Below are 21,126 nucleotides of genomic sequence, written 5' to 3'. Positions count from 1 at the left end.
CAACACAAACGCCGACTATAAGCGGAAATGGAGCACTGCGGCTGAGAAGAAAGTAGACGCGAAACCTCATCTGCGCGTGCGCAGTGTAGTAGTGCCGCCTAACAATATAGCACACGCGGGTATCTGCGGAAAAGATAAACGTGTAGGCATTTCATTTCTTCTTTATGTAACTTAATCGAAGGCTAGCTCACGCTTCCGTAGCTATCGAATTGCCAGGCCTCAACCATCAAACGCGTTTCTTCATTCCTGTGCCTGTAGAACACTGCGCATTCATAGAATTTTGGCGCGTATTTACGCAGTCGACAGTGCAATGAACAATTAGATGGTAAATCTCCGGTTAACAACCTCAAATACTCCATTAGATTCTGACTAACGCAGCGGCCCGTCTGGCCTGCGTAGAAACGTCGGCCGTTAAAAGCACCCTTACATACTCCACCAGTACGGCAGTCTGTAAATTTGTTCATGTGTTCAACGAAACAAATGCTAGTCCGCCTTTTGTATACTACCTATTCAGTCTTTCTCTGTACGGCGGCGTATAATTTTGCTAGCTTATTGTCAGCCTCGCTGTCTTTTTCTCTTATTCTGTGCATGTCTGCACGCTCAGCTTCTTTTAGAATGAATACTTACCAACTAGCTTAGCTTTGTTTAGGTCTCATTAATTGCTTTCCTGATGAAAACTTACGAGACTCTTTTATTATACCATTGTTATGCCGTTTATATAGATCCCGTATGTCTGTAAGAACTGCGCACGCATTGAACGACCTGTATTATTTAATTTACTTTTCGCTAAAAACGCACCTCGCCACTCGTCTCAGGCTGAGCGTGCTGTATTTGTATCCGCAGTGAATGTGCGACAGCCAGCCATCAAGCGCTCATTAAAAAAAAAGCCGATAAAGCCGAAACGTGCAATTTGTATGATTTCTCTAAATGATTCGCGTAGCACAATAAATAATCGTGAACGTCTTCTTGGCGCTTAAAATAAGTATGATAATAAATTTGAAAGTGTTGAAAGACATTCTGATAGCTTTTTCATAATTGGTTCCTATATTACTCAGACCTGATTTCAGGTAATGTAGAAGAAGTGACTTCTAAGTGGATCGCTTTTATCCAGTTCATTGCTTTGTCGAAAAAGTGCGCGTGGGGTCTTTCTGGCCAACTTCCAAATGTTACGTAAACAGTGTGAATAAAACCTCGTTCGTGACTGTTAGGGTCGTCTTTCAGACAATGCAAGAGCAGTATTACTGAGTAGACATCATTCATTTCACCATTCGACGAATGCACAAGAGGTTAAGTATAAAGTATTTAGGAAGGTGTAAACCTAAGTTGCATGCATTCAGAAGAATACTCAAAACAGAAAATAATTCTTTCTCCACGTACAAGCACCACCCTTCAATTAAACATCAGTAACACCCAAGTAAATATGAGGCTGTCCAACAAGCGCCGCTTACACGCATGTCAGAGAATCATGCCATCCTAACCGCACAAAGCGTAAATTAACATCGCCCCGCCACGGTGGTCTAGGGGTTATGGCGCTCGACTGCTGACCCGAAGGTCGCGGGATCCAATCCCGGGCGCGGCGGCTGCATTTTCGATGGAGGCGAAAATGTTTCAAGCCCGTGTACTTGAATTTAGGTGCACGTTAAAGAACCCCATGTGGTCGAAATTTATGGAGCCCTCCACTACGGCGTTCCTCATAATCATATCGTGGTTTTGGGGCGTTAAACCCCAGATATTATTATTATTATTATTATTATTATTATTATTATTATTATTATTATTATTATTATTATTATTATTATTATTATTATTATTATTATTATTATTATTATATTAGCATCATGTGAGTGCTTTAAAAATGAAGTATCGAAATTTCCGTTGGCGCAAAATTGTGAACTGAATATTATATCACAAAAAGGATGTAATAAAGAATATATAAGGTGCAAAGTGGAATATTCTTCTAGCGTGTAAGTGAGTAACGGCAGATGAAATGCAAACTATTAGGAGACACTTGCGCCGTACACGTAATCTGTCCAATTTTCTTTTTGTTATTTTCTAAGCTACCATAAATAATGAAGTCCATTTTTTTTGCCTTCTGAGATAGCATTACACTTCCCATTATACAAGTATAACCTTCCTTGTCAAGCGAAATTGAGACCAATGCAGGTTACATTTACGCACTGAAACCTCGAACAGCCGATAGCTTTATTGAATAGTTCTAGTAAAGCGCGTTCAAGGACGTCATACGGTAAAATATTGCGATTGGAGACGACAGCAGCTCAGTGTTTGTAAGATGCATAGACAAATATCCAAGCCATCTAGCGCGCGTAACTCAACAGGGGATGATAAACCTGAGTGCCCTGACGAAATATAGCATAACCAAGCTCTGCTAACTGGTAATAACATCAAGCGCGTGATTCGGCGGATGCAGTCAGGTATGTTCTGATGCCTGTCACTCCGACGCTATTGAACCAGCATGTCTAGCAATCTCTTGTTTCTTTTGGATGCACCTAAACACTGCGCATAAAAAATCCCGGGCATAGTACTGCTACCTTGAGTGTTACTGGAAATTTTTTGAAGGTTTATGTGTGCTTTCCTGCTACCTTTGTATAACCGTGTGCTTATCACGTTCATTTATTTTATGATAACGGCTGAATTTAGTTCCGGGACACGGTGTACCGTATGTATACCGGGACACGGTCTGAGAAAAACTGTGTAGTTGGCGCGGTTTTCATTAAAATCTGATGGCTAAAGAATTTACCGAATATGTCAATCCACAACTTTACTCGTAGTGTTGGCAATAGTACCAACCGTATAATATATGTGGTTCACTTGATACCATTGTAAATAAGTTGTTGTTTTAAAAGCTGTATAATCGTACACGCGACTCGTATTTGAGGAAATTACCCTGCCTAAGCATGAACTCATTTCAATTTCTGCGAACATGGTCACCGGTAGGACGATATGTGCGATACTGTCCCTTTTTTATATTTGTTATGCATTTAGAGACCTAAGCTACCAATTCTTTGTTTCTCCAAAAAAGCCAGTTAGAATAACATTGGTTGTTTGAATTACTTCCTCATACGTGCAAATATTGCTGCAGAGTAACGATGCCTAGTAACGGCTTGCATTTACCATAAGATTGGGGTTGATTTCACGGTGATATAATTGAACAGAAAAAAAATGTTTATAAGAAGGTGAAACGTTTAACCATTACATATGTACGCAACTCTCCTACAGAAACTCGTTTTTAGGCCTCAGGGCGTAGCTATGAGTTGTACTGAGGTTTATAAGTCGCATTTCCTGAACCAAAACCTTTTTTCGCTTAGCGCGAAACAATTAACAATAATAGAACCATTTTTCGTGAGGGCGAATGTGCCTTTTGTCATGCCATAGCGCTCCTGGCAGTGCTTTTCGTGAATACAGTCACACGAAAAATCGTACTGACTGAAACCGTAAATGTGCAGAGAAGAGACGTAATCCGACAGCAGGTTTAAATTTTGAAAGCATGTTGTTGCGCATTTACGGAATACCTGACAAAGGCATTCCAGGAAGACGCGCCAAAACTGCAAGTGAGGGCCTGCGACAAGTTAGTTAACCACAAAAAGTAGCTAAGAGTACATTGCCACGCATGAAATAGGAGCGCAGTGTTCATTCTCGCTTGGCCACACGTTTGACAGCCGACACATGCCACTTGCCGGTGTCAAGCATTAGTGTAAAAGCAGATGCGTTAAGGTTCGCGAATGCTTTGTAGGTAAATATGCGGGTTTTCTTTGGGCTCGCGACGAGAAACACTTTACGTAGCTGTCATGTTTACCAAGTTATCCAGAATGGGACGAAGGTTTACCTGATATTATTAGTGATTCAACGCAAACACGACTGAATAGGTCGGAGCTATATATATATATATATATATATATATATATATATATATATATATATATATATATATATATATATATATATATATATATATATATATATATAAACAAAAAAAACGCCAGGCCTGCGCTAATACCGCAGCACAGTCACAGCGAAAGCTGGACGAGCGGCGTTTCTAGAGCCTGTTAAGCTCTCTTGGGGCTACAATACAAGTACACTAGAAAGGTGCCCACTACGCCATAAATCACAACTTTTGTGAAGTTTGGAAGCACCTACTAAGCCATTATTCGTCATTCTGCGGAGAAGCGAGGCACCAGCTACACGTCTGTAAGGCATTATGTGCACTTTGTTCACGCGACGACTGATGACGATGAAGAATTATGGCTCAGCCCTTTTTAATGGGTTGGAATCTTTAAACGGCCCACCAGTTATGTAATTTGCATTGGGTGACGCCCGGTCGCTATTTCCCTCTCCCGTCATGCTGTATAACATACGTTGACGTGGGAAAGAGACGGGGGGGGGGGAGCGAAGAACTTTACTGAGACCCCGAGGAAATGGATCATACGCTTATGGGCTTCCTTGGCAACCAATACAAGTGCCCTTGCGAGGAACCCACTACGCTATAAATCATTGTAATTTTACTGAGACCCAGAGGAAGTGTATCATGCGCTTATGGGCTTCCTTGGCAACCAATCCAAGTGCACTTGCGAGGAACCCACTACGCTATAAATAATTGTAATTTTTGAGAAGTAGGCCAGCAGGCACTCTGCCATTTTTTGTCATTCTACGGAGAGCATTGGTACCTGCTAAACCCATGTAAGGCATTATGCGCACTTTGTTGATGCTGTGCCTGATGATGAAGAATTATGGCAGGGTCCTTTGTAATGGGTTGGAAGCATTCAACAACCTGCTCGTTGCGCAATTCGCATTGTGTGACGCCTGGTTACAGAATTCGCGTTGTGCTACGCTTGGTGCTTATTTTACTCTTCTACCACGCTATATTGCATATGCTAATGTGGTTCCTTCCCGACATGAAGCCTGTATAGGACCTTTTAGCAAAGCAGGTTCAAGCACCGGCATGGCTCACCCTACACGGTCATTCTCGCAGTTCTCGCAGGGACAAGAGCGCTGAGGTGTTGGCTGAGATTACTGAAATTGCGGGACTTGTGGATATTGGAGCCTCATACAGAGGGAGTTGTTCGTACACGCACATTCAAGGACTTTCTCATGCACGTCTCGATAGAATTTACATCTCTTCAACCATTCTTTCGCGTGGGTGGTCATGTGTTACTGAACCGGTATCGTTTTCAGACCATTGCATCGTCATTGCTCAACTAGGAAAAAATTCCAATGTAAAGTTCCGTCCTCGTTGGGCTCTTTGGAAATTTAATTCCACCCTTTTAAGCGACAAAGCATTTACTACTGAGGTGTGTAAAACTATGACCACCTGTTTTAACGCTGATTTACCTTCATTTGCTGCATGGGAGTTGTTCAAGCAAGAGGTGCGCGCACTCGCTATAGAACAAAGTTCTGTAAAATCGTTCTATAAGAAAAACGAAGAAAAGATGTTAGAGAATAGCCTCAGAAGCCTTTATGAGATAGAGTGTGAAGCACCTGGTTCATGTGTTGAAGAAATTGCTAGTATCAAATGTGAAATTCAACATTTTAATGCAGAACGCTACAGAGGTGCGCGTATTCGCTCGCGCAATAATCGAGCACTAAATTCCGAGAAACCAACTCGTCAGGCTCTGCTTGACGAGCATCGAAACGCAATGTCAAAAATGATATGGGAAGTATACTCTAATGGTACTTTGGTGACCAATCCAGATGATATCATGGCAGAATTTGAGAACAACTACCGAACATTGTTTAGTGCTAGTACTTCTGCTCAGAATGTTCAACTTCTCGATCAATTCGTGTCCCTCATTAAGCCATTAACAGATGAAGATTGTTCACTTGTAAGCGGTCCTGTTACTCAGAAAGAGCTAGAACTTGCCATCGATCAATTGCCTTTATCGAAAACACCAGGCCCTGATGGAATATCAGGTGAATTTTATAAGGCTTTTAAGGTACGTCTATGTCCCATTCTAATGAGAATTTTCTCAGAGGCGTTAGAGATCGAGGCTTTTCCACAGTCTTTCACAAAAAGTCACACAATTTTGATTCCAAAGAGTGCTGATAAAGAAAAATTACGTCATGCTGATGGTTACAGGCCCATAACGTTATGTAACGTAGACTATAAGATTTTTGCCAAGATTTTAGCTAATCGGTTGCAGTTTGTAATGTCGAGTGTTGTTGGACCCCATCAAACATGTGGACTGAAAGGCCGTTCTATACAGACTAACATCCACATCGCTCGTACTATTCTAGATTTTTGCTCAAATTCTTTTGACCAACTTGCATTACTGCAAGTTGACCTCGCAAAGGCATTTGATCGTGTTTCTCACTCGTTTCTGTTTTCCCTTTTAAAGCAAGCTAATGTGGGCTCAACATTGTTAAAAGGAGTGAAACTTTGTTATAATAATTGCTCTACGCGCCTAATAGTGAACGGTCATCTCTCGCAGCCTATATCTATCAGCTCTTCTGTTAAGCAGGGATGTCCTATGTCGCCGCTCCTTTTTTCTCTATACTTAGAACCGATGTGCTTGCATATTATTCAGTCTCACAATATTCATGGCTTCAGACTGCTAGAGAATGAAGTTAAAGTTTTAGCATATGCAGATGACATTGCCTTTTTTTGTACTGACAAACCCAGTATTGAAAGGATTGTTGATGCAGTAGAGCAATTTGGTAGCGTCTCAGGCGCACAGGTAAACTATTCTAAGAGTTCAGGTTTGTGGTTTGGGTCATGGGGATCTACACCAGGGGCCGAATTCACAAAACTCACTTACGAGCAAATTGTCGCGTAAGAGAAATTTTGTCGCGTAAGTCGATTCACGAAGCGTAAAAAACGTCGTAAGAGGCCATCGTTATCACATCGGCCGCTGCGGTAAAGCGCGCTGTGACTGTCCAGGAACATGTCAGCGATGGTGATGCAGTTGCTATATTTGGTGACGTCACTGAAAAAGGCTCGTAAGTGGATTCACGAATCAAAAAAATTGCGCGGAAACAGCGTGGCTACGAGAAAATCCCAAGAGTGGTCCGGACCACTCTTACGAACAATATGGCTGTTTAGAACATGCAACTGCGGCGGGTATCTGGGTGCCGTGGCTAATTTTGAGCTAATTCACGGCCATTTAAGGCTTCTTGATGATTGCTGGTACGTTTTAATTTATTTCGGCACTGTGAGCTTCGTGTGTTGTTTTGCTTGTACGCTATGGACTGTATTGGCACTCGTAGTCGTCCAATAAACTGGGAGTCGCAGTAATTAAAGAAGCCTATTGGGTGTCAATGGCGAAACATTATGCATGCAAAGACTTGTGGTTGGATTAAAACCAAAGGTCTACATGAATGGTCGATGAAGTCGAAAGCGGCGCGGTATTTGGTCAACATTTTTTTGTTATGTTGTTGTGTTGCGTCCAACTTCCTCCAATGAGACGTCCAACTTATGATGATGTACGCAGCATTGGTCGAAATTACCACCAAAGAGGTTCAGAGGAGCGCATCAGCTGCACGCTATTGGAAATAAAATTGAGCGTAGCATTTCAATTAGCCGTTATTAAAGCCTATTATGTGATTCCACAACTTGTCTAGTTGGATAGGCTTTAACTGCCCAATAGGCACGATCGCTGAAACGCAGCTGTCGCTATGCGCTTTGGGTCGATCCAGAGCGGGCTCGTACATTGCAAATCGCAGCATATTATAGATGTGCGAGATTATGCATGAAATCTCAAACAAATTAAGCTTTTCGATCTTCACTGTTCGGAAACCGAAACGGAACGCGTTTATACGGCGAGCAGTCAGAAGTAAATGGATCCAGTAATTTGAAATGACATCAAAAATATGTGCGAATGCTCGCGATTCTCGAGTATAAACAAGCCTTTGCCGGATTCACGTCCCTTTGATTACTAACTGCCATTTAACATGGCGTGAGAATATCAATTGAAGGTGGCTTCACCCACTCATAAATGTATTTTGTGCTCATAAGCGTCAGCTTGACTTAGAAATCATCGCGTAGATAAGGCGAAACCCCCGCAGGAGGCTACTATCGTAGCAGACGACAAACGATAGCAGACGACGGCTTGGGCGAGAGGTGCAACTCGTGATTGGTTGGGAAGCAGTACTCTCTACAACAGCCCATCTTATGACGTTGACAAAACACTTTTTTCATCGCGCACTCCTGTCGTGTTCGTCATATCTTACCCCTCGCACATAAGAGAACTTTTTATCTTCTCGCGATCAGCGTGAAAGAGCTTTTTCTAAGTTGTCTTAGCGCCTACCCCCTGCTGCGCAGTTTGTAAGAACAACATGGCGCCGTAAACTGTAGGTGTCGGCGCCGATTTTCGCAAACGCATGAGTTCCTTCAGCGTTCGACTGGATGTGCTGTGAATACCGCTGCTTTTCCGGTGCGCGCAAGCAGTGTGAAGACCGACGGCAGTGTCTCTTGGTGTGCCGTGAAGCGTAGCGAAGCCTGTGCCACGGAGTGTTTATGAAGCGGGGATCGGCGCCTGTGTACCGACGGTAACTAGCACTGGAGGAGCCTGCAATGTGTGTTTGAATGTCGGTAACACAGTTCGTTTGCATCGCTTTCCAGAGTCTCAGTAAGGTGCAGTGCGGCATGTCGAATTGACAGTATTTTGGCGCGTTACTTGAGTGATTCCGTGCTTCCGTGATTCCGTACGGTAACGCATGAACTACGCTCTGTACTTGGTTCTTGCTTCGCCAGTGGTTAGTCCGTGCGCTTCTATTTTCTTGTGAGCAGTCCAGGCAAATGCAGTGTTCGGGAGTGAAACGATGTGCGCTGTGAACAGTGGTGCTGTGTTGACATTTCCAAGACTTGTGAAGAGGCTGTGCCCGTGTGACAGAAGATTAAAAGCGTTGATAACCGTGTTTCGTCCTACGAAGTTGCGATGGTGCTTTATGAGGACTTTAAGGATTTGGCGCTGGGCTTGGCGCTTTCTTTTTTAACTCGTTGCTTCTCCTTTTTGTAATAACCGTAATTCGAACGTCATAACGTGTCGAACCGAAGTCGCTCGCCGAGACATTGTGCTGTAAATGTGGCTGCTTTGGAAGTATGCCTTGACTGTTCTCCGGTGAAAACTTGGACTTGTACCTGGCAGCGAAAGCACGTGGACGTCACGCTTCGCTCCGGACAGAACACAATTCTCACTGGTGCTTTGCCTTGGATGAAGTCGTAGACCAGCACCTGCTAACTACAGGTTTTCGAGCCCATCTGTCGTGTCGTTTTGCACGGCACTGGAGCCTTGACTACAGCGGCCCACGGCGATTTCTCACGCTTCACCGGTGGACGTACACGTCTTGCTAGCGTTGCATTTCTACGTCAACGGCAGCTTCCAGTCCACGGACGTCTTTTGCTTGTGGCTGCAGAGCACATTCGATTCCCGATGACGCTGACGGCTGCTAATATCGTTGTGCCATCGGTGAGTTGAACTTGCGCAACTAATTTCGTTGCTATTCGTGCAGTGCTATAACGTACGTTTGTAAGTTTTTCATCCCAGCAGATGTACTGTCACCCCATGTTAAGTTCCAGTACGAAAAGTACTACTACCGCTTTGTATATACGTATATATGGCCAATATACATATATTGCAATATGAGCAAGTACACCAGCAGTTTTTATGATTTTGCTTAAGCAGGCTTTTATCTGATTATTAAGAGGAGCCTGTCTGTTTACCACGCTTGACAGTTGAGAGAAAAATATTTGATGCGAATTTATCTTCCAGGAGCCATTTAGCACTTTTTCAGGAATTCCCTTTATATTGCAAAATTACTTGTATAGAAGATTACCGCTGTGGCAGCACTATACTTTACCAGGACATATACATTACAGTATGTAAAGCTTACATGGGGCTTCAGTTTGTTTCAAATTGAATAAAGCATATTTGATAGCTATGACTAAGTGATAATTTTTGTGTTTCTGCAAAATATGTATTAAGAGCGCTTTCAATGATGGTTTTTTTAATATATCCTTTTTGGCCTCTTCACAGATTGCAGATTTTCGTAAGGTCGTGGGATACATCGATTGCAAGCACTGGCAAATCAAGCCACCTTATGACTTGGAGCACCTGTACAGAAATAGGAAGGACTTGTGCTCCCTAAATTTACAAGTCTTTTGCAACGGTGGGGGTGTCATCATCCAGCCGACCTCAAAGGGGCCTGGAAGCACGCATGGCTGCCTCATCTGGATGGACTGTGCTCTGCCTGGGAGCTTCAAGGGTAGAAAACTGCATAATGGCTGGTTGCTAGGTTAGATTTTTTAGGTGTTTTAGGTGTTTAACCACAGTAAACACCGGTTAATGTACACATTGTTACTAACAGTGGATGCTTGTATTATTTTCACACAGAGATGCTAATTGGACGCGTAAAGAGAAGCAAATTATAATAGAATTGACAATGTCGAAAGTGTAAAGTCTACAGCTTATGAATTTTACTCCATACATGTGAGACTGGAAAGTTGTGCTTTTGAAATAGCACAAGTACTTTTATTGCTTATTGAGCACTTGTGCTTGTCACTCACACAGTGTATCAAGTGCTCTGCATGGAAATAGCAAGCGGGAGAAAATCGCCTGGCTGTTCGCAACGTGCAGGGAGAAAGAACTCTAGTTCAAACCTCAGGCCACACAGGAGCAGTAAATGCGCATTTTACCTGCCGTAGCTTATCTTTTTTCAATGTTGTGGCACGTTGTATTTCCGCCGTACATGTTCTCAGCACAACTGCATAGTGGCACGGTTATTTCTACAAATCGTATGTGACCTGAGTACACGTTTGTTGATCTCTGAAGGTGACTCTCGCTATGCCTGAGAGCCATGGGTGCTCACCCTCCTGTCCGTGGCTGGCCCAGCTGAGCAGCAGTGCAGTGCAGCCCCCACCCATGCAAGACAAGTCATACAGTGCACCTTTGGTGTTCTGAGCAGGACACAGCGTATCCCTCGGCATGGCAGTGACATCAATAATAATGATGGTGAGTGTCTGTGGAAGCCATAAGAGCCCATTAACATGCATTTATGGATTATGAGTGTGTTTGTTGCTCGCAATCATTTCTCCTAATCAAGTGCATTTTTTTGCAAAGTGTAATTTTGTTAGGAAAAACCGTTTCGAGCAACAAAAACACACATAATCCAATAATGCTTTGTGTTTTCAAGTCTTCAAAATTGCTCCTTCACACTGTATGATGAGGTGGCTATGTTAGATAACTTTAAAGTGATGAACAATAGCTGTTGTCTTGTAACATAGAAATACATGAGTACACTCTAAGAACAAATCGTGTATTTGGGAGTATTTCTGCTACACAGCAATAATCAAAATCTTGCTTTCTCGCATTTCCTTTTTTTCAAAACCCGCTCTTGGCACTTTTCTATCAAGAATGCTATGTCACTTTGATAACACGCGCGTCATTCGTGACCCGGAAGTCCCGGGACCGTGGAGATAACGCGAGGAAAGTACGTGAGATGGATGACGTTTATAGTTGTGGGGTAGCAACACTCCCCAAATACTTGTTTTTTTTCTTAGATTGTAGCATAGTGAACTCATTTTTGGTCGGCTTCTTGCACCTAGTGTAAAGTCGAAATAGAAGACAATTTATTGGCTTATGTCTCACTATTGCAGCAAGCGGGAGAAAATCGCCTGGCTGTTCGCAACATGCAGGGAGAAAGAACTCTAGTTCAAACCTCAGGCCACACAGGAGCAGTAAATGCGCATTTTACCTGCCGTAGCTTATCTTTTTTCAATGTTGTGGCACGTTGTATTTCTCCTTCACACTGTATGATGAGGTGGCTATGTTAGATAACTTTAAAGTGATGAACAATAGCTGTTGTCTTGTAACATAGAAATACATGAGTACACTCTAAGAACAAATCGTGTATTTGGGAGTATTTCTGCTACACAGCAATAATCAAAATCTTGCTTGCTCGCATTTCCTTTTTTCAAAACCCGCTCTTGGCACATCGCTAAATGAAATGACTTACTAAGAAATACATTCCTAACCGAACCATCATTTCTAATCACCAGGCACCATGGTACAACACCTACATCAAACGCCTTTCTAACCGTAAAAAACGACTTTACAGATCAGCAAAACTAGCGCTTTCTGAAGACCGTTGGGCGATTTACAAAACTGCGCACAACGCTTACCTTACCGCCTTAAAATCCTCTAAGTTACATTTTCTTTCTCGAACTCTCCCAGATATGCTTGCAAATAATGTACGCAAATTTTGGCGCTTAATTAACCCTTCACCAGATAACAGCATAGTTCTAGTAGATGATTTTGAAAATCCAGTCCCTAGTGACATGTGCGCCGATCTTCTTAATGACACTTTTAAAAACAACTTTTCCCGAGTTGATAACGTCATCCTACCCCATGTACTGAACTTCAATTATATTGCCATGCCACCAATTTCCATTGATCATTCTGGTATCGCTAAACTCATAAATAACTTGCCTATTCACTCATCCCCTGGCCATGACAACATTGGTACCAAATTTCTGAAAAGCACCGTTACTTACAGTTCAGTGATACTAACAAAAATTTTTCAACAGTCCTTAGATACATCAACCATTCCTGCACAATGGAAAATCGGGAGGGTGGTTCCAATCTTTAAGTCGGGTAATAAACACTCTCCGAAAAATTATCGCCCTATTTCGTTAACAAGCACTTCCTGTAAGTTATTAGAACATGTCATTTTCACCAACCTCATTAACTTCCTTGAATCGAATTCTTTTTTTTACACCAGCACAACATGGTTTTCGCATACATTTTTCATGCGAAACACAGCTCATATATTTCACTCACAAACTGCATCAGATTTTAGACCGTTCATCATGTGCTGATTGCATTTTTTAGACTTCAGTAAGGCTTTCGATAAAGTCTGTCACCAACTACTACTCTTCAAACTGAGCCTACTAAATATTGACAATAGTTTACTCAAGTGGATTGAGTGTTTCTTGTATAACCGTGTTCAATACGTTACTGCTAACAATCACAGTTCGTCATCTGCTGCGGTCCACTCAGGTGTACCGCAAGGGTCAGTTCTTGGTCCACTTTTGTTTCTAATTTATATTAATGACCTCACGTCTTCACTTTCTTCTAACATTCATCGTTTTGCAGATGACTGCGTCATTTTTCGTGAAATAACCAGTAATAATGACAGTTTAAGCCTCCAATCTGACCTTAACACCGTAGCAGCTTGGTGCAGCACATGGCGAATGGACTTAAACATCGCTAAATGTAAGGTAATGCGCGTAACCAGATCTGCTAACACCCCACCAAAATACTACTTAAGCAACGTCCCGCTTGATCCAGTTTTCTCGTATAAATACCTGGGCATTCTTATCACATCTAACTTAGCTTGGGCACCCCACATCGCATACATTACTAATAATGCTAATCGCATGTTAGGCTACATACGTCGTAACTTTTCAAAAGCACCATCTGCACTAAAACTACTGTTGTATAAAACATTAATACGTTCCAAACTTGAATATGCATCATCAGTATGGGATCCTTACCACGATAACTTGGTTACTTCACTTGAGCTCTTACAGAATAACTCCGCCCGTTTCATACTTTCTGACTACAATCGCATCGCCAGTATTAGTTCAATGAAATCCAGCTTAGGCCTTCCTTCCCTTGCATCCCGTCGGAACATATCTCGTTTGAGCACATTTCACAAATTATTTCATCATCCCACCCTACTTAACCAACTAATCCTCAATCCTCAGTACATATCTCATCGCATCGATCATCGTCATAAGGTTGGCATCGCATCCTGCAACTCCCAGTGTTTTTATCGGTCATTCATACCTCGTACATCAGTAGATTGGAACCACCTTCCCGAAGACATCGTCACTATTACTAATAACAATATTTTCCGTCAAACATTACTCAGTATTGTATGAGTTAAACGTTACTCAAAATTGTATTATGTTCACCGTCGTTGCACAGCTACTATTGTATAATCTTTATTTGTTGCATTGTTTATTCTCCTGCTGTATTTTCTCTGCTGTACATTCTGCTGTATAATATGTATTTTCTATGCTGTATATTCTCATGCTGTATTTTCTTTCTTTTTTTTTCCTTTCTTTTGTCATGTAAACGTTATTTCCACTCCCCTCTATAATGCCATATGGCCTGAGGGTAAATAAAAAATGAAATTGGGCAGAAGTTTGTTGTCTTCAAAATGAACATCGTCGTTATAAATTTATATCATAAAATACTTTTTCAAAGTCTTCATTGTTGATGGTTCTATGTTCAGACCTTTTTTCTTGTTTTTTATTATTTCTTCATACTTGTCATCGGCTTCTGAAAATTCGACAGCTAGAGTTGTTAGCACATATCAGCTGTCCATTTTTACACATATCACGGTTGTAACAATCATCTGTATTTTTCTATATTCCAGCAGTATCACTGGATCAGGTGCCCCACTGTCATGTAATTGCACAGTGTATCTCGGACAAAACACACAAGGCCAACAAGTAGAGAGCGACTACCAGTGACTGTGTCCTGCTGTTCAAAGTGCACGTCAACAGAAAGAATGCATTGTGATAGTTGGAACAGCTTGAATTGTGTGGTGAGAATCTGCACAGCTGCAGTTTAATCGTTGAGCAGTGCATCATTCAGCAATTCCTTGCACATGAGGATTCAAAATTAATGAAATTCTGCATTCAATATGCCAAACCTTGGCGTTAATGTAAATCACACTGTAGTGGTAATGTGCAAATTAATTTCGGCGGCTACCTTGAATTTTTAACATGCACGTAACTCAAAGTGCATGTGTGTATCTGCATTTCACTGCCATTAGAAACAGCAGCCATGGTCGGCAACCAAAACCGTGTTTTCATGTTTGGTAGTGCACGAATGAAACCATTGAAGTGCGTAGTTTTGCTTTCAGGATACACGCATTATTATAGCACAAATGATTTTATGTATATATGAGCTCTGGAAAGTCATTTTCCGCGGATTATTTAGATGCAAAAGGAGCGTCACTATTGCTAGTATGTCCAACAGGCTTTAGCACCTGTGTAATGTTATCGTATCGCATGCTTGTCCTCTTCAACGGTCAACCTTTCTGCATGTACTGTGTAAGTTTAAATTTTTTTTCATATAGTGTTTGCTGCCATAGGTTTCTACATAATGTACTTGTATACTCTGCAAATAGTTTATCATCTATGCAGCTTTGCTCATATTACTGCTGAAAGTATTTATTGCTTTTTGTATGGTGACTATGCATGCACTTACTTATGCTTTTTGATGCGCCTGTGCAATGGTTTAGCCTGAAGAGGGCTGCTGGTGTGCTCTAAACTTGAAACTGGCGACTTCGAACAAATTTGAAGGCTGATAACCATTACTACTATATTCAGACAAGCTGTGATAGCTCCATGAAAATGTATTTAAGATTCTGTAAACTGTTCCAGGTAAATGTTCTTAAATTCCTTTATTGTTGTCCATGTTTCATGCACCTGAAACATAATTACTTTGTCGTGGCACATTATAAAATGTTATTCTGCCCATTTGTGCTGATCAACATTGCAGCTGAGGCCAGCAGCAAGATATACATGCAAGGTACTGAATCTTTGCATCACATTCCTTGCCCAGCAGTGCACTGAAATTTTTTTCAAGCGAAATGAGAGACTGCTATACAGCAGTCTCTCATTTGAAGGAAGCCGGCACATGTGCACATTTTGAAACCTTTTTGAGGAGTGTTTTCAGAAGAAGCAATAGGGTATTACATGTCAACAACAGCATTATTTGTACCGAGGAGCTTAGTAACAGTGAATTGTTTTATTTATGTATTGTCCAGAATTTGCCCGAGCTGTGCCAATCTTCCAGCCCACGTCACCTGACATGGCTTGTTATAGTGTTGTCAATATGCCGGACTATGTAAATAAACTATGTGTCATCGTGCAGACATGTACCAAAATGTGATGCATTGCATTTTTTCCTTGACATCACATTGTCGGGGGCTCTTTTCTTATATATCATCGTAGGCTGCCGCCCACGAAAATGTATAAAAAACTGCTTGTGAGTGGACAGAAGCAGAAACTATACATGAAATTGTTCCAAGAGGGTTTGAGAAATGCCGAGTTGGCACATAAGAGTGGTGAGAGATTTCTCTCGTAAGTTACTGCCTTGAAGCCGCATGTGCTCAAGACTGCGTGTATCAGCATTGTTGTTTTATAGCAGTTCATCCTATTAACTACTACTCAATGTATGTATGTATGTAGTATGTATGTATGTATGTATGTATGTATGTATGTATGTATGTATGTATGTATGTATGTATGTATGTATGTATGTATGTATGTATGTATGTATGTATGTATGTGTGTATGTATGTATGTATGTATGTATGCATGCATGTATCTTTTAAACAAAAACCTACGTTTTTTTTTGTTTAGTGTAACTTTCATAAAATTTTGCTATTTGATTTCTAGTTCTTTTTCTATCTCATTTTCATTTCTCAAATATGTTTTCTACTGGGCAAAAGTTAATGTAACCTTACAAAAAATGGGTGCATTCAAACAAGATGTTTCACTTAACAACGTACAGTTCTCAGCAAGAAGTTGGGAACTATGCAACCAACCAGCAAAAATAAGTATAGGACACCTCCTCTGTGTAGCATTGCTTCTACACATTGCGTTTGTCGAATATGTACAACAGACTAGTTGACTTCAACCAGCAGAACCAAGCTTTCGCCCGTGGCTGTACATACTTTTACATATGTGCGTGGTATTTCTGCGTATTGTCATACGTGTTGCCAATTACTATTAAGGGCACAAAACTAGTCAAGCTGAATATGCGGATTTTTGTCTGTTCACCTGTCATCTATACTGTAACTGCTGTTGATAAAGAATAAACTCGCGTTTTAAAATTTTCATGTACTTACCAAGGGAAGAGTAGCCCTTTATGACGCAAATGAATTTACCATAATGTTTTTCCAGGCGTACTGTTTTGCCCTCTCCTCAGAACTCGATAGCCTGCTGGAGTTCTTTATAACCATTGACAGAGGCATTACACGGAGCGGCGCAACACGACATAGACCGAGAGAGAAGACACAAACACATCACTGTGTTTGTGTGTTTTCTCTCTGTCCCTGTCGTTTTGCGCAGCTGCTTGTAATGAATCCCACCCAACTAGCACGGAAACGTGTCCCGACAATGGCAGTCATCTTGGCCGCAAGCATTTTGGCCGCCGCGTGTCTCCTGATGTTCTTGTAAACACCGTGATGTCTGACCAGCGCTCGAATAGCCAGAGTCGTGAAAAGTAATGTCTAGGTATGATAATTGGGTTTCAGGACTGGGCGCTCTTGCGATAGTAGTGGCTAGAGCAAAAAAAAAAAGATACTCTTATTTCTGTGATCCGTGAGGGAGCACGGCGCAGCGTTTTTGGGTCTAAAGGGGAGTGAAAGTAGAGAACGGAAAGGCCACCTTCTGAAGAAAAGAGTGCCCGCAACACATAACCTCAGGCCGTGCTATCCGTTTTTCCATAAAAAAAATACGTGGGTGCTTGGCGACACTGCGAATCGAACCCAGTACCGCCCGCATTGTAGTCGGACGCTGTAACGACTCGACCACAGCTGCAGTGTTCCAGAAGAGAGCTGGCCACAGTAACACTTACTTCATTGTATATATATATATATATATATATATATATATATATATATATATATATATATATATATATATATATATATATTATCTTTCCCTCGATTGACGCATAATGCAAAGCGTCCGGTGAAAGTCGATCAGGAAAAAGAAAAAAAAACTCGGTATCCTAATGCATTCGCGTAAGGTGACTCGAAGGTGAAAGCCATCAAGTGTTGCTATATTACCTTGCACTTTGTATCGAGTGTGACATCACTAATAAACTATCGCTAATTAACTGTCACTAATGTCACTTTCACTAAGTGAATATTCAATTTGTTGAAGCGTATACGATTCCTCTCGCATTCCGGCCCTGTCAAAATGCTACGGTTAATTGAACCTGCGGCTTTACGCTCATACCTTCTTACTACTGCTTTATATTTCTCTACAGTTCTCCGTAGGCTCAAAAGCCACTGCTATGTCTTGTACTGAGATCTTTGTAAGAAATGCAACATTTTACGTATAGCTACAACACACCCTAATGACAACCACCATACCGTGCTCGAACATGCCTAATTAGTCGAGTGGCAGCGCAGCTTCATGAAAATGTAACTAAACTGGTTGTGGTAAACAGGGGGGGGGGGCGTTTCGGTCACATCTTCAAACCTTCAATGTTTTAATTTACGCGCGGTTTATAGATGCGGTGCATCTGGAGCGTTGTTCGCCTGCATTTGACGAGATAGCACACGGACTATTAACGCCGTCGAGCAACTAGATTTTGGTTAGCTATGGTCATCAATGAAGCGCGAGCACTTGGCTTCGCGCAAGACTCCAGGACGTCTGCTGCAACGCGGCAACGCGGAAGCGCTGTAGCAGACGCCCGGAACTGGAAGCTGAGATGCAGCGAAAAAACATTCGCTATCATCGTATACCCTCGATGCTAGACGCTTCGCGTGCAGCCTTGCTATCACCTGCGCGCACTTCTTCTTTTCTTGTCGTTTCATCGGCTTTCGCGTTGCCTCCTTGCCCTCAAAAGTGGCTGGTAAGTTAAATTTGTACCATTGCTATCGTAATCCCTCGAGATACGAGAATTCTTGGCTACGAAATTGCGTAGGCAAGAGAAAGCTTTGTGAATTCGGGCCCTGATCAGTTTGCCGGTATTGAGTGGTCTGTGGTGCCACCAAAATATCTTGGTGTTCCACTAAGTGCACACAAGTCAAGCGCACAGTACTGGAAAGATAGGGTGGCAGGCCTTGAGCGTTATGCTAAATCTTTTATACCACATAACCTTTCAATTTTCGGTAAAGCGGAAACGTGCAACAAGTTTTTGGCTACAAAACTTTTCTATGTACTACAAGTGCTGCATTGTGCTAGAGCGCATATTCAGAGCTTTCATCGTAAATTTGCAACATTTATATGGTCATAAACATATGAATCCATGAGACGAGACAATCTATTCAGACCAGTTAGTGCAGGTGGGCTAGGTCTAGTACATCTGTACGTGTGGCAAATTGTATCTCGCTACTTCTTTTTTCCGCGACGCTTCTCACCCTATTATTCGAGCTATTCTTGCAGGTAAACCTGGTAAATGTGCTACCTGATCTAGTAGTTTCATCGATTGTTCTCCACGACCATGTTTTATGGGGATTTATGCGAGAAGTTATTTCTCTGTTCGTTTTTAACAGTTAGGTTTTCAAATGAATATTTGTACTGCGTATCACGCAAAAATCTTTACAGAGATTTAATAGCGATGCTGTTTCCGCCACCACTTTATCGTGCAAAAATACTTGGGATTGCCAGGACATGATGTCTTAGATCGAGTACGTAAAATGCCGCTGACACCATCGACAAAAACGTTCTTTTTTAAATTACATTCAGAGACTTTGCCTGTGAAGACTTGGCTTCGTTCAAGAGACATTTTTGTGTCGTCCGTTGATTGTCCTCTGTGTGATGTGCCAGAAACAATTGAACATTGTTTTATAGACTGCAGAGATGCAATCTTATTTTGGGATGTGCTCCAACGAACGCTTCAAAAAGACTTTGTGCTAAATTCCCATTCCGTGCGATATCTCTTGCCAGCGAGTTGTAATGACGTACCATTCGACATGTTTCTCCTCATTGGAATGCATAGCCTGTGGAAGACGCGCATGTTGCAGAGAAACGCAGAGCCGATAGTTTCCTCAACAGCCCACTTCATTAGGTTGGTCACTCAGCTAAGAGATGTCTACGAGCAAATGGAATATCAACCAGAATGGTATAACGGCATTGGTGAGGTGCTTATCCTTACCGCTGTTCTAGCACACAATTGAAAAAATCAGTTATGTGATGTATCCGCTATAGAGGTGATTGCGAATTCTGTAGTGTCTTCTGTTCGTCATTGTGTTGCGATAAGAGCATAATCAACATATTAGTTCTTTGTCTGTATTCAATTGCTTTCAAGTGATATCCTATGTTGAATAAATACCATGAAAGGAAAAAGAAAAAAAAACCGGCATGGCTCAGAGGTTGAATACTGGGCACCCACGCAGAGGACCCAGGTCGAACCTCGTTCCATCCTGGAATTTTTTCTTATTAGTTTTTTTTCTTATTTCGAGCGATACTGGTTACGGACACCGGCGGCGGCGGCGGCGGCGGCGGCAGCGGCGGCGGCGGCAGCGGCGGCGGCGGCGGCGGCGGCGGGGGACAACTACGGCGCCAAAAAACGGCCGTGAAATGATCTCATAACAGCTTTCGCTGTAAAAAAACGCGTGGAAGCTCCAGTACTGTACGTCAATTACGCCAATCTTTGAGGTAAGCATGTAGGGAGGTTTCCTCGGCACGAGTAGAATATTGTTAGGCAGGTTCACAAACTTTATGTGGGACATTTGCGCTACTTTTTGCTGCGCTTTATCGTCTTCCTTCCTGTTATGGCATTTGAGATACCCGTCGTCTGCAGCAAGTTCCTTCAGGTTATTTTCCCCATCAGGCGTTGTCACGTAGCGACGCAGCGCTGCGCCGACGCAGCGCCGACGCAAAGGTGGCGTAGGGGGAGGGGGAAATCGCTCGCCCAGCGAGACGCCCTCTCCTGCGCCCCGCCGGAATCGGCCCCATGTTTCCGAAAAGATATAGCGATTTTAAGGTACAAATTGCGATTACTTCATGGCATTTCTCTTAATTGTATAATTTTAGACCTTGTTCGTTCATTGTAACCCGTGTTTGAACATTGCTATTCTTGTTATGACCTGTATTGAGCGCTTTACTGTGAGCGTGATCACGCCACATCATTTGGAAGGACGACATGCCGGTCCCCTGAATTTCCCCGCATTAAAACACATTGAATTAGGCTGCTGCTCCGTTATGAAGCAAAAACTGCAAGCAGCTAAATATTTTGTTCTTCAACATAGTGGGATGAATCATTGATCGTATGTGTATATATATATATATATATATATATATATATATATACGTCCTTCCAAATGATGTATATATATATATATATATATAGATATATATATTTATATATATATATATATAGATATATATATATATATATATATATATATATATAT

The 21,126-nt window shown here is 41.9% G+C and overlaps 1 protein-coding gene across 1 annotated transcript in view; it reads right to left on the bottom strand.

Annotated features, from left to right (window-relative positions):
• LOC119394877 (nephrin) overlaps window positions 1-21,126 on the bottom strand; it is a 278,061-nt gene that overhangs the window by 59,778 nt on the left and 197,157 nt on the right.

The sequence above is a fragment of the Rhipicephalus sanguineus genome, chromosome 5 (assembly GCF_013339695.2).
Source record: "Rhipicephalus sanguineus isolate Rsan-2018 chromosome 5, BIME_Rsan_1.4, whole genome shotgun sequence".
Classification (NCBI taxonomy): domain Eukaryota; kingdom Metazoa; phylum Arthropoda; class Arachnida; order Ixodida; family Ixodidae; genus Rhipicephalus; species Rhipicephalus sanguineus.
The sequence above is the reverse complement of the archived record's forward strand: the minus strand, read 5'-3'. Positions and strand labels throughout refer to the sequence as shown.